The 13,366-nt window shown below is 37.5% G+C and overlaps 1 pseudogene; it reads left to right on the top strand.

Annotated features, from left to right (window-relative positions):
• The first annotated feature begins 11,769 nt into the window (after positions 1–11,769).
• LOC114051957 lies at positions 11,770–12,193 on the top strand (annotated as a pseudogene).
• Positions 12,194–13,366: the final 1,173 nt, after the last annotated feature.

Below are 13,366 nucleotides of genomic sequence, written 5' to 3'. Positions count from 1 at the left end.
CATTTGACTTTTAAAATCCTTCTTGAGCTCTTCTAAGAAGGCTTTTTGGGCTTCAGACCAGTTCATATTCCCTTTTGATGTTGCAGATGTGGGTTTGATGACAATGCTGTCCTCTTCAGAATTTCTGTCTTGATCTTCACTCTTTTCATAATATGAATCTATAGTATGTTTCTTTTTACTCATGGTGTTTCTTTATTCCCTCACCTTTAAAGAGATTAAGCTCTCCTTCTGGGGAGCAGAGGGCACTGACCCACGCTTCTTATGTTGGGAGGCAAGGTCTTGATTTGAACTAATATTTTCCTGACTCCACCCCCAGCACTTTTCTATCCCCTACACCACCTAGCTGCCTCTAAATCAGACTTCTGAGTCAATACTAATAGAAGCACACACACACACACACACACACACACACTGGCTTAAAATGGCACCACATAAAAAGTATTGCTTGTCCCAAGTAGATGGTTATAGAGAGAATATCTTCTGCATATTAAAATACCAAGTCAAAAAGAAAAAGTATTAGGAAGGTCTTGAAGGACTGTTGATGGGCAGAAAAAGACTAGATGAACTTCAATAAGTGGGGAAAACAATAACGTATCAACACTATTGTATAGTAGAATACTGGACTGGGGACCAAGGAGCTTGTTTCCAGTCCTTGCTCTGATACCATGTGGATCTGTATGACCTCAGGCAAATCACAGTCTTTCTGCACCTTGGTTTACTCATAGTTAAGAATAAGGAGGTTGAGATAGAACATTGCTAAGGTCCTTTCCATCTATCTGATTCTTCATCACTATAATGGGCTCAGCCATCAGTACCAACTTAGAGAAGAGAAGCAATAGTCATTTTTTTGTCAAGGATCCAATGTACTTTCATGATAAAAAAAAATCCAAGAAATGATGGACATCATTCAAAAACAAAACAAAACTATTTTGCCTTTGAATTAAATTATGGTGAGGCTACGCCTGAAATACAGTGCATAATTCTGGTTATTATATCTCAGAAAAGAGATGGAGAAGGCCCAGAGACAGGCAACTATTAAGATCTAGCAAATGGAAAGGCTTCTATATTAGAAGAGCCAAATGATTAGAGCTTTCAACCTGATAAAGCAAGGACTGAGAGCAAAAATGAAAACAAAAAAATCTATACATTCAAAAAAAGGATAACTAGACAACACGAACTTGGTTCCTAAATCCTAAACTAGGGAAGGATTCAGACGCTAGTAAGTGTCTGAGGTTGGGTTTGAGCTCAGGAACAGTATGCTATCTACTTTACCAAGATGGCCCAACTAAGAACGGAGGTATCCTGAAGTTTGAAAGAAGTAAATTAGGGGGGAAAATAAAATAAATTATTATTCTAAAAGGTGGCATAGGCTGAATATATTAAGCACATATATTCAGGGGAACCTTTCTGACTCTGGGATTGATGACATAACCATTCACTTTCACCTGTTATGTGATGCCAGTTTCTGAAGAGAGTACAGTTATCCCTTCCACATCGTGACTTTCCCCATGATGGTTTCAATAAATCAGGGGTTGGCATAAGAAATTAAATGAGAATTTTGGGAGAGTTTTGTAGAAGCTGCAGATAACACACAAAGCCAGCAGATGTAACAGAAAAATGTTTAGAAACTCAGAAATGCATATAAAATATGTATAGTATTGCATAATAGCAACATATTTACAATAAGATACTGTAAATATATAACAGAAAAAAGAAAAAAGAAAAAAATCCAGATTCTGTGGTATGAAGGGTCAAAAACTTTTATGTGGATTTTGCAGATCATGGGGATACCATACCCCTAACCCCAGTGATGTAGAAGGGGTTGCTGTATTGGTTTTGAGAGATTGTGTTTAGCAAATTTTGATAGAAAAATAATTATATAAGGGTTTAAGTTTTATAGCCTTTTGCCTTGAAATGATCCTGTGTCATAAGTAGTCCAAGTATTAATATCCACATTTTACAGATGCCTGCTCTGTGATTTGTTTCCTAAATTTCTCACTTATTTTTTTTCATTCTTTTTAGATGTTAAATGACTTACTCAAGGTAACATGAATAATAATAATGATGATGATATAAAGCATTTACATAGTGCTTTAGGAGTTGTAAAGCACTTTACATACCTTATCTCATTTGATCCCCACAACAACCCTGTTTTTATTATCTCTACTTTACAGATAAGGAAATTGAATAAATGACTTGCTCAGGGTCACATAGTTAATAAGTATTTGAGACCTAGTAAATGTCTGAGGCTGGATTTGAACTCAGGTCTTCCTGATACCCGGTCTAGTGTACTAAGTGGCAGAATTGGAATTAGGTCTTCTCACACTAGATACAGTATTATTTCTGTTATACCACATTGACCGCCAACATGTCTCATTCCATAGTTCCTTTAAATAGAGCTCAATTGTTGCATTATTTGCTGTTTTCAGGGAGTACTTGAGCCCACAGCTTATTTCTTACCCACTTGTATGTCTGGACCATCAACTTCATATAGTTTGATTGTGAAAATGTCCTGTGGTGTCATGTGATGCTGATTTCTTGAATTGTCACTTTGTGGTATATAGTCATGCCCTTCACATATTACTTTTTATCTGTTGCTGAGATTCCAACCAGGTATGAAAATTCAGGCTTCCAAGGTCAGATTTTCCTTCCCTTTCTCACTGAGCATTCTCTAACTTTCCTAGGACTGTTTGTCCATGATCTTACCTGACGTGCTCCTCAGAGAATAGCTTTGGTAAACCTTAAATCACTATATAAATGTGAATTATTGTTATTGTAATTAGTATTGTTATTCTTTCTGGAGAAGAATGCTGACTCCAAGTTAGGGAGCTTGGCTCCATGGCTTCCTGGGGACTGTGATGACCAGGAACCCTGAGGTTTTAGAGGAATAGTCATCAGGATTCCTACACTCTCTTCTTGTCATATATCTGTCTTGGGGGAGCAAGCAATTTACTTCATTTCATTAGCACAGTTTCTGGCACATAAGAGGAGCTCAATAAATGTTTGTTGGTTGATTGTTTGATTTCCCCATATTCCCTCTTTAGTCAGCTGCAAAGTTAAGATGAATGACTTCAATTTCAGAGCAAGGAATATCAATACCTCTTGTTATTTCACAGGGTTTATTATTGCTCTAAATTGGGGAGTTACGCCCTGTGATGCATTATCCAAAACCTATGATGAATTGTTCAATTGTTTTAGTCATGCCCAACTCTTTGTGCCACAATTTTGGGGTTTTCTTGTCAATATACTGGAGTGGTTTTCCATTTCCTTCTCCAGCTCATTTTTACAGAAGAAAAACTGAGGCAAACTGGGTTAAGTGACTTGCCCAGGGTCACACAGCCAGCAAGCATCTAAAGGCAGATTTGAACTCATGAAAGTGAGTCTTCTTGATTCTAAGCTTAGTGTTCTATCCACTGTGTCACCTAGCTGTTCACGATGTATTGTACTCATTAGCTTAGCATGGAACTGAAACCAATTAATAGCTTTTAAAAAGTTGAATCATGAACCTAACTAAAGAAATGCAGGATGGTATGGTTGATACGACACTTCACTTGGAATCAGGAGAAGCCAGTTTCAAATCTCTCTGTAGACACTTACTAGCCTTGTAAACTTCTGTAAGTCATTTAAGCTCCCTGTGCATTAGTTTTCACATATATAAAGTGAGGGGGTTGGGCTCAATGGCCTTTAAAGTATCTAATGAATAGAACACTGAATCTAGAGTTGGGAAAATTTAAGTTCAAATCCTGCCTCAGAAACTCACTACCTATACAATCCTGGAAAAGTCACAGCTTTTGTCTGCCTCAGTTTCTTTTTTCTGTAAAATGGAGACAATAATACTACTTACCTTCCAGGCTTATCATGAGAATCAAATGAGATAATTTTTTAAAGTGCTTTGTAAACCTTAAATGTTATTGTTATTATTATTAATTTTCTTACTCCAAAAACAAAATTAAACATCCAGTGAATCAAAACAAAGTTGAAGTGAATCTATGTTTTATCTAACATTGTTGAGAAAAAAAAAGTCACACTAGAATATGAGACTATTCTTAGAACACTCATGAGCTCTTTTGTCACCTCCATAGGAAGTATTTCCTGAACTTCTAAGCTGTTAATGCTTTGTTTCTCCCTCCTCAATTACTTTCTATATATATTCTAATTTAATGTGCACCTCCTCCCAGTATAATATAAACTCTTTGAAGACAAAAACTGCTTCTTTCTTTTTTTTTTGGTATACTTACATAGGTTGAATGAACTCAAGCAATATTCTTTTTGGTTTGGATTTCTGGTCCAGATTCTGTTGAATGAATAATGTATTTCCTGTGTCATGAAGAAATCCCCCAGGATTTCTAATAAAGTTCTATAGAACATGATAATTATAATTGATGGTATTGAAAGAGTTAACATAACTTTTAAAACTACAGAAGACTCTCCACATTGGGAGGTTTGTGAGCCAACCTGCATCATCTTCCCAAATGACAACTTTGTTTAATTAAGCCCAGCAGGGCACTGGGTTATTTGTGAAGATTGTGCTGATTTCATGTATTTTAATCTCCAACAAACTAGGTAATGGGGTTATGGGAACTTCTAAGGTGGACCAGAGTAGTCAAATAGCATATTTAAAGACCTTAATGCACCACAATTTCCCCCCTCTGTGTTCAACCAATTAGAAGTTCATTTAGGTTAAAAGGATCATCTTTTAAAATGCAAAATCTCTCTAGTGTTGTTAAATATCTTTTTATACCTTAGTGTGAATTACTTGGATCAATTAATCATAATGAGCAATTAAGGGGGGAAAGGGAATGTGGTTTTCTTTTTTTATTATTATGACAAGAAGGACAGAGGGATCATTTAAGAGGGTAAATCTAAGACTTCTAAGTGAACTTTGGGTATCTGGAAGGCAGGGGAGAGAAAAAAGATGAGGAGGAGGATTTCAGAAGAGGGAGTGAAACGGTAAAAAAGGTAAAATGGGGGGAGTTGGCATAGGGGGTGGGCTACTGCAAGTCACTTGTGTAGATGTCCTGTATCAGAATGGAGATGTCTGGGTAAGTTTAAAATGATGCAGATCTCAGCTTCCTCCAATTCAGCCTTGTCTTCCTGACTTGCTTTCTTGCATTCTCTCTGGGAAATGGAAATGAAAAATTCAAGGAAAGGTAAAGAAGAAAGATGAGAAAAAAGAGGAGAAAGATGGGGATAAAGAGGGAGAGGAGACCACATATGCCTCATCTCTTCTTTTTTCTTCAGTAAAGTAGAAGTACCCTCTTTGTAGGTCCTTTAGAACAGAAGTACCAAGGGTCCCAGACACTCTCAAACTTCGCAAGTGTGGCCTGAACCAGATTAAAATGTAACTGGGAAATGATTAAGATAAATAAAAATATAGTATAATATAGATAATGTTAACTTACAGTTTTCTAACGTATCCTGCAGTGATCCCTTTCTATTTGAGTTTGACACGACTGCTTTAGAGCATAGCCTTGCACATGCAGACTATTCCTTGCAAACTTAGTTCAAACTAGTCCAATGAAATTTAAGTGACATATTTGTGTAGAAGGATAAGTGTGACTTTGGCAAAGTTAAGAGTGGAAAGTATGATTATAAAAAAATAAAGAAAAGTAAATGCAATAAAAAGAAGAGGGATTGGGGGAATAAGTATTTATATAGCACCTACTAGGTCCAGACACTGTGTTAAGTACTTTTTACAAATATTATCTCATTTGGTCTTTATAACAACCCTGGGAGGTAGGTGCTATTATTATCCCCATTTTACAGATAAGAAAACTGAGGCAAAAGGGGTTTAAGTCATTTATCTAGGGTCATAGCTACTAAGTCTCTGAGTCTAGATTTGAACTTGGGTTTTCCTGACTCTAGGTCTAGCATTCTAATCACTGAGTCACCATCTTCCATTACTCTAACCACTGAACCACCACCATATAATGAAAGTTAGCATCACTTAGCATCAGAGATGTCTGAGGTAGGATTTGAACTCAGGTCTTCCTGACTCTCAAGTCCAGTGTTCTATCCTAAATATTTTAAGTTAGACAGTTTTGAAGGAGATAATAAAAACAAATAGTTGCATAGTTCTTCTTACAAGGTTATATATAATCCTTATGAAAACCCCATGAGGTAGTTATTTCAGTTATTGTCATCTCCAGTTTATAGAAGAGGAAACAGAGACAAAAGTTCAAGTGACTTGCTCAAAGTCACACAGCAGAACTGTAATGTGAACACAGGTCTCTTGGCTCCCAATCCCACTAGAGCAGAATCTTCAGTGTCCTGAACCTCAGGGAACTTATGAAATGGGAAATGGTTCCACAGCATGGAAACAACCAATTTTGTAGTCAGAAAAGCACTGAATGTGCAGCTTGAGAAATTTGACTAGGGTCCAGTCCTGACACTTGGCTATGTGAACACGAACTAGTTAGTTCACCTCCTCCAAGTGGTGTTAAAGAAGTATGGGCCCACTCAAGCTTGCACTAGTTAATCAAAGACAGGATAAAATACATTTATCTGTGTGTATATAGGTATGTGTGTATATGTATATACATATATACACACATGTACATAAACACATGTGCATAAATATAAACACAAATATATCACATATGTATATATGTATATAATATATAAAGATAAAATACACTCATCTGTGTGTAGGTACATATATGTACAAACATGTACATACAAACATATGTGCATAAATATAAATACACATATAAACACATATCACTTATGTGTATATACATATAGATATGTATTATGAGTGTATACATACATATTACTTGCTTTGTTATCACAAGGCACTATGTTAATCTAGTCCAGAGCTTCCATATGCAGCCTGAAACATTTCAGAGTAGAACCTGAGCCAGATTAAAATGTAACTGAGAAATATTTAACAAAATAAACAAAAGTATAATAAAATACAGATAATACTACATTTTAAAACTAAGTCAATATGTGGCCTGAAGGGATCCTTGGATATGGATTAGTGGCTCTATTTCTATTTGAATTTGAAACCACTGATATAAGCTATCACAGAGGCAGCTAGATGACCCAGTGGATAGAGTGCTTGGCCTGTAATCAGGAAGGCCTGAGTTTAAATCCAGCCTCAGACACATATTAGCTATGTAACCCTGGGCAAGTCACTTAACCTCTGTTTGCCTTAATCCACTGGGGAAGAAAATAAAAAAAAAACACACCAGTATGTTTGTCAAGAAAACCCCATGGACAGTATGGTCCAAAGGGCTACAAAGAGGCAGACATAACAACAGTAACAATGTATAAGCTACTGAGCTAAGTTCTAGGGATACAAAGAAAGACAAAAAAAGTTCCTGTCCTCAAGGAACTTACATTCTAATGGGGGAGACACCATGTAAATAATTAGGTACATAAGAGATTTTTTTGCAGAATAGATGAGAGGTAATCTCAGAGGGGAAGAGCCTAGTACTTGAGGGGATCAGCAAAGGCCTTATGCTTAAGGTGGGACTTAAGATGAATCTTGAAGGTAACCAGAATAACTAAGAGGTAGAGATGAGGAGTGTGAGAATCTTAAGAATGGGGAAAATAGCCAGATGAAGGGACAGAAACAGAAGGTGAAGTGTCCTATTAGAGGAACAGAAAGTTAGTGAAGTTGAATCATAGAGTATATTGTAAGGAGTAAGACGTAAGACAACTAGAAAGGCAGTAAGGATCTAGGTGAAGGGCTATAAATGCTAAGTAAAGGAGTTAATATTTCGTTATGGAAATAGTAGAGCTTATTAAGTAGAGGGTTGACATGATCAATATATGCTTTAGAAAAATTACTGACCAAAAGCCATTCTCTGACAAAGAAATGGTCAATATGAACCATCTTCAAAAGATGGATTGCAAGCTATTAATAACTATATGAAAGAATGCTACAAATAACTAATAATATAAGTATTGCAAATTGAAGTAACTCTGAGGTTTCAGAGTTTGCCAACAAAATGGCAAAGAATAAAAGATAGGAATAGGCAATGTTGGATGGGTCATAGAAAGATAGGCACATGATGGGGGAGTTAGGAACTTTTTGAAAAGAAATTAGAATAAAGATAAAGTAACAGAAATATCCATACACTTTAGCCCAGAGATTCCATAGCCAGTATTTATTCCAAAGGGATCATTAACAAAGAGAAAGTCTCCACATACACCCAATTTTTTTTAACATTACTTTTCATGGCATCAAAAAACTGGAAACAAAGTAGATGCCCATCAACTGAGGAATGACTAAATGCATTGTAGTACATGATTGTAATAATAATGTTACTGGGCCATAAGAAATGATTAATACATTAGATTTGATTGTCAATGTATCAAAAAATACTTAATGATTACAAAGAACCATGGAAAGACTTACATGAACTGATGCAAAATGAAGTAAGCAGTTAAGTAAATAATATCACGTTAACTTCAACAATGTAAATGGAAAGAACAGCCACAAAACAATTGAAAATGAATTTTGTTGATTTATAAAATGCAAACTTGGCCCCAAAGAAGGGATATAAGAAAACATCTTCTCCCTTCCTTTTCAGAAGTGGGCACCCCTGACTGTGTAACATTTCAAATAACATCAGATTTTAAAATTTTGATGCATTGATCAGTTTTGGTGATTGTTCCATCTTTTTCCACCTTTTATTTAAAAATATTATAAAGGATGACTTTCTTACAGGAGAAGATGGATAAAGGGAAAAGTCTATGTGATGTGGAAAAACAATAAAAATGTGTTTCTTTTAAAAGAAAATCATTTGTAGTTGAGAGGAGGAAGAATTGGAGTATCAGGGAGACCAATTAGAAAGCTATTGCAGTAGTTCAGGAAAGATGTCAAGAGGATGTGAACTAGGGTGGTGGCATGTGAATGGAGAGGAAAAAAATAGACCTGTCTGAGTGATGTTTGAAGGTAGAAATGATAAGATTTAAGCAGGCAAGACACATGAAACAGTGCATTAATCCTATTAAGACAATAGTCATTGCATATTTGGTGTTCAATAAATATGTCCAGTTTGATAAGAGTGAAAACTAGGACATGAACTCTTAAATGCTAAGTTTTTCAGGCTTTCAAGATAGAGGGAGGTCACAGAGTAGTCAGAGCAGAGTTTTTGGAGGATGCGGGTTTTATGTTATAATCTTGAAGAATTTGTGGGATTTAGATGAGCAAAGAGTGTTACAAACAAGTGAGACATGAGAGTTTGCACAAATACAGGAATGAACATGCACCGATTGTCTGAAGGTGAGTAGATCAATTTGACCAGTGTAGAAGCTATGTTACAGTACAAAGTAAGTTTGCATGGGTTGAGTGGAAGGTACATTATGGTGGACCTTAAAAGCAAGGCAGAGGGGTTTAGGCTTCAATCAGGAGGAAAAATAGACTGTTAGGTGTAAGAACTAGAATCAGGGAAGATAGCTAGAAATTTGTTAAATGGTATATTCATGAAGCAAGGGATCAAATGGTGCCTATGAGGATAGAGGAAAATTCATGATAGGTGTTTGTTTTTGTTTTTTAGGTGAAAGACTATTTAGATACATTCCCATATAGAAAGTCCTTTAACCAGTACAAATCCGAAAATCTTCTGTAATGGAGAATCTTGGTGTAGCTGTGATATTCAGAGGTTAATTGACTGAAGTCATATAGCCAGTAGGGGTCAAGAAGGACTTGAACTCAAGTCTTCCTGGCTCTTGTCCCCCAAAACATCCCTCAAACATTCCTAATGTTTCTAGCTCCCATCAGGAAACACTGATATAGAATTTTTAAAAAATAACTTTGGATATTTACATCAGATCCCTTTAAAAGGAACTCCAAAGGACAGTCTGAATTTTTTGGTTGCATGGAAATTTTGTGATACAAAATATTTCTTGAAAGAAGTACCCCTTACCAGAAGACTTTCCCAGCCTCTTGAGAACCCAAATATCTCTGGCATTCACTGATTGGCCAATAATAGGTACCAGTCTAAACCTCACTCGCTCATTGTTTGGGTTTTGATGGCTCAGAGTCAGTGTAAATAGCAACTGTTTCTGTTCTGGCCAGAAACTCTGAGTGTTTCTTCCTCACTGTTTGCTTCTTTTGTGAAGACAACCTAGGACATCTTTTACCTCCATTCTTACCTAGCCTTTAATCACTGAATGAACATTGCCTCAGACCAACTAAGACCTGAGAAAGACCTTAGTTTAAAAAGGCCAAGATCTCCCACTGCATTCCAGACTATCTCCAGTTGTCCTGACCTATGTCTTGCCACTGGACTCTGATGACTTTGGAGGAGAGAGTGAGGCTGATGACTTTGCACACCTCTGCTCACTTAACTCCAATTCACTTGTAAGTCAAGACATCACCCTCCTGATCTCATTGGTCTTCTTAGAAAATGAAGGACAAACAGCAACAATCCTCTAAGATTACTTGCCAACTATCCTATATATATTCCGTACGTACATAGTTGCTTGCGTATTGTCTGCCCCATTAGAATGTGAACCTCTTGAGGACAGGGGCTGGTTTTGCTTTTCTTTTTACTCCTAGTGCTTAACATAATACCTAGCATATAGTAGGTGCTTAATAGATGCTTTTTGACTAACTGAAGCAGAATGTTACTAGGTGTTTTATATGTTTATGTGTATATTATACATAAACATGTGCATATATACACTTTTATATATACATATATGTGTAGACACATTTACAGACAAATATATATACATATACATATGTATATACATAACATACTTTGTTATACAGGAATTGTCAATGCATTGATGCATTTTATAAGAAGATTTTATCTTTACAATACGTGTATATACATATATATGTACACACACATACATGCATATAGACATACTATCTATCTGTCTGTCTATCTACACATACACACACATGCATGTACACACTCCTATCCCTACTTCCACCTCCACTGTGTTCCATAGTCTCCATTGTAACAACCAGAAAAAACAAAACAAAACAAAACAAAAAACCAAAAACAGTGGCTATGTAGGATCACTCAAATTTTCAGTCAGAGGTGGAAATGGGCTGGAGTTAGGAGGACAGATTGTTGATGACCAATGTGTTGAACAGCTGGTGAGAGTGAAGATCCAAGTCATCATCAGTGGCAAAATCCCAATGGATCTGGATCTACAGCATGAATGTACACGCAAACAAACACACACACACCACATTGTAACCTTGATGGAAAGGCTCTGGTCCCCTGTGCTTGGAAAAGAATAAACAGCCTAGAAACTGTAAAAACCGAGAGAAGCCAGAGAAGGCTGCAATATTGCAGTCTCTGGCTTGCCACCTGGGCAGCTTCCCTTGAGCTTGCAGAGCTGATTAAGGCTGCCAACCTGAAAGCATACAATGTGTTGGAAGCAGCACCCAAGACCTTGTGACTAATGGAAGGAAGAATAGCATCTACTGGGATTCAGCTCATTGCCCAGGTTCTATACAGAGGCCCTTGGGTCTAATCCCTGCCTTGTACTCTCCTGGGTACAGTTTCCTTGGTGCCAGTACTTGCCAGAAACCTTGGCATCTGGCTAGCTGTTAAACAGTGTGTGCTTGAAGTGAGGATTAAGATAGAAGTGGTGAGAATGAAGAGAGAACTCTAAAGTCAGTATTTGGGGGGAAGAGGGGCCTGGACATGTCTCAGAGTAGAAAATTCTCCAACCAATGCAGACTGGAATCATAGCTAAAGTGGAGGGCAAGCAGTTGAGTGAATTTGGGATTGTGCTAGCCAAGTTAAGAAATAAACCAAGTCCCCTGGCTGGCCGCGCAGAGCCTGCATGATGCCTGGAATCGTGGTGAAAGACGTGAACCAGCAGGAGTTTGTGAGGGCCCTGGGCGCCTTCCTGAAAAAGTCAGGGAAGCTGAAAGTCCTCAAATGGGTGGACATGGTCAAGCTGTCCAAACATAAGGAGCTGGTGCCTTATGAAGAGAACTGGTTCTACACCCAAACCGCCTCCACAGCCTGTCACCTGTACCTCTGGGTAGGTGCCGGTGTGGGCTCCATGACCAAGATCTATGGCGGGCGTCAGCACAATGGGGTCATGCCCAATCACTTCAGCAGAGGCTCCAAGAGCATGGCCCAGAGGTTTCTGCAAGCCCTGGAAGGCCTCAATATGGTGGAGAAGGACCAGGATGGGGACAGGAAGCTGACACCTCCGGGACAGAATTGCCGGACAGGTGGCAGCTGCCAACAACAAACATTAGGACAAATTACATCAGATTCATTAAATAAATTGTCTTGTTCTTTAAAAAAAAAGAAATAAACCAAAATTGAAGCTGTATTTGTATAAACTGTTCAGTTCTTATTGTTACATGTATAAGCATTTTGCACTTATGCTTTTCATTGGAGAAAAAAATGAGATTTTACAGAAAGTATTTACTCTCATTAATTATCTCCCATTACATTCACAATTTGAGTTTGACACTTACCTTCAAGATGTGAGGAGAAAGTGAGGAAGGTTTCCACATGTTAGATGTACCCCCTATAGTGAGTACTTGGAAGGACATGGACAATAGACACCCAAGTTAGGAAGACATGAGGTGGTTACAATATACATCGCTGGAGGAAATTTCCAAATAGATGAAATAGCAGATCCATCTGAGTATCTGTGTATTTAACTACCTATATGAGGCTGGTAGGACCTAGATTATTTTTGTTATTATCCTCCCCATTATCACCCAGGATCACATAGATAGTAAGTACGGAAGGCTTGATTTGAACTCAGGTCTTCCTGATTCAAGGTCCAGTGCTCTAATCACTACACCACCCCAAGTCAATTAATGCCTTAGTTTTGATGAACTGTTTTGCAGAGGTGGCAAACATGGCTATGGAATACTATATATAATGCTGGGCTTCCCCCGATCCCTCTCTTTTTTATTCTTTGCTATAAGGGATTATTCAGGGAGAATTTTGTATATTTTAAAATGGAAATGGTATAAGATAAAATATATTAATACAATCTTTTTAAGAAGAAAAAACAAGGAATTCTGGGGCCATTACATGAGTTACTTCAGCCAAGTCACTTAAGGTCCCTGGGACTCAGTTTCCTCATCTGTAAAATGAATGAACTGGACTAGATGGCTGCTAAGATATTTTCTGACTGTATAGCTGTTGTTGTTGCTGTTCAAGGCAGCTGAGTAGAGAAGTGTATACAGTGCTGGGTCTAGAGTCAGGAATACTTGAGTTCAAATTGGACCTCACATACTTACTTGCTGTGTGACCCTGGGCAAGTCACTTAAGCTCCCTGGAACTGTTTCCTCAGCTGAAAAATGAGTGAACTGGACTAGATGGCCTCTAAAATTTCTTCTGGTTGCTTATCTATTATCCTATAAATCCTATTATTTACAGTGTAAACAATCCTTAGGTTTTCCCCAGAG

Source organism: Vombatus ursinus, unplaced genomic scaffold (genome assembly GCF_900497805.2).
Source record: "Vombatus ursinus unplaced genomic scaffold, bare-nosed wombat genome assembly UNPS02014807.1, whole genome shotgun sequence".
In the NCBI taxonomy this organism is placed as follows: Eukaryota; Metazoa; Chordata; class Mammalia; order Diprotodontia; family Vombatidae; genus Vombatus; species Vombatus ursinus.
This window is presented reverse-complemented; position numbering and strand designations above follow the sequence as displayed.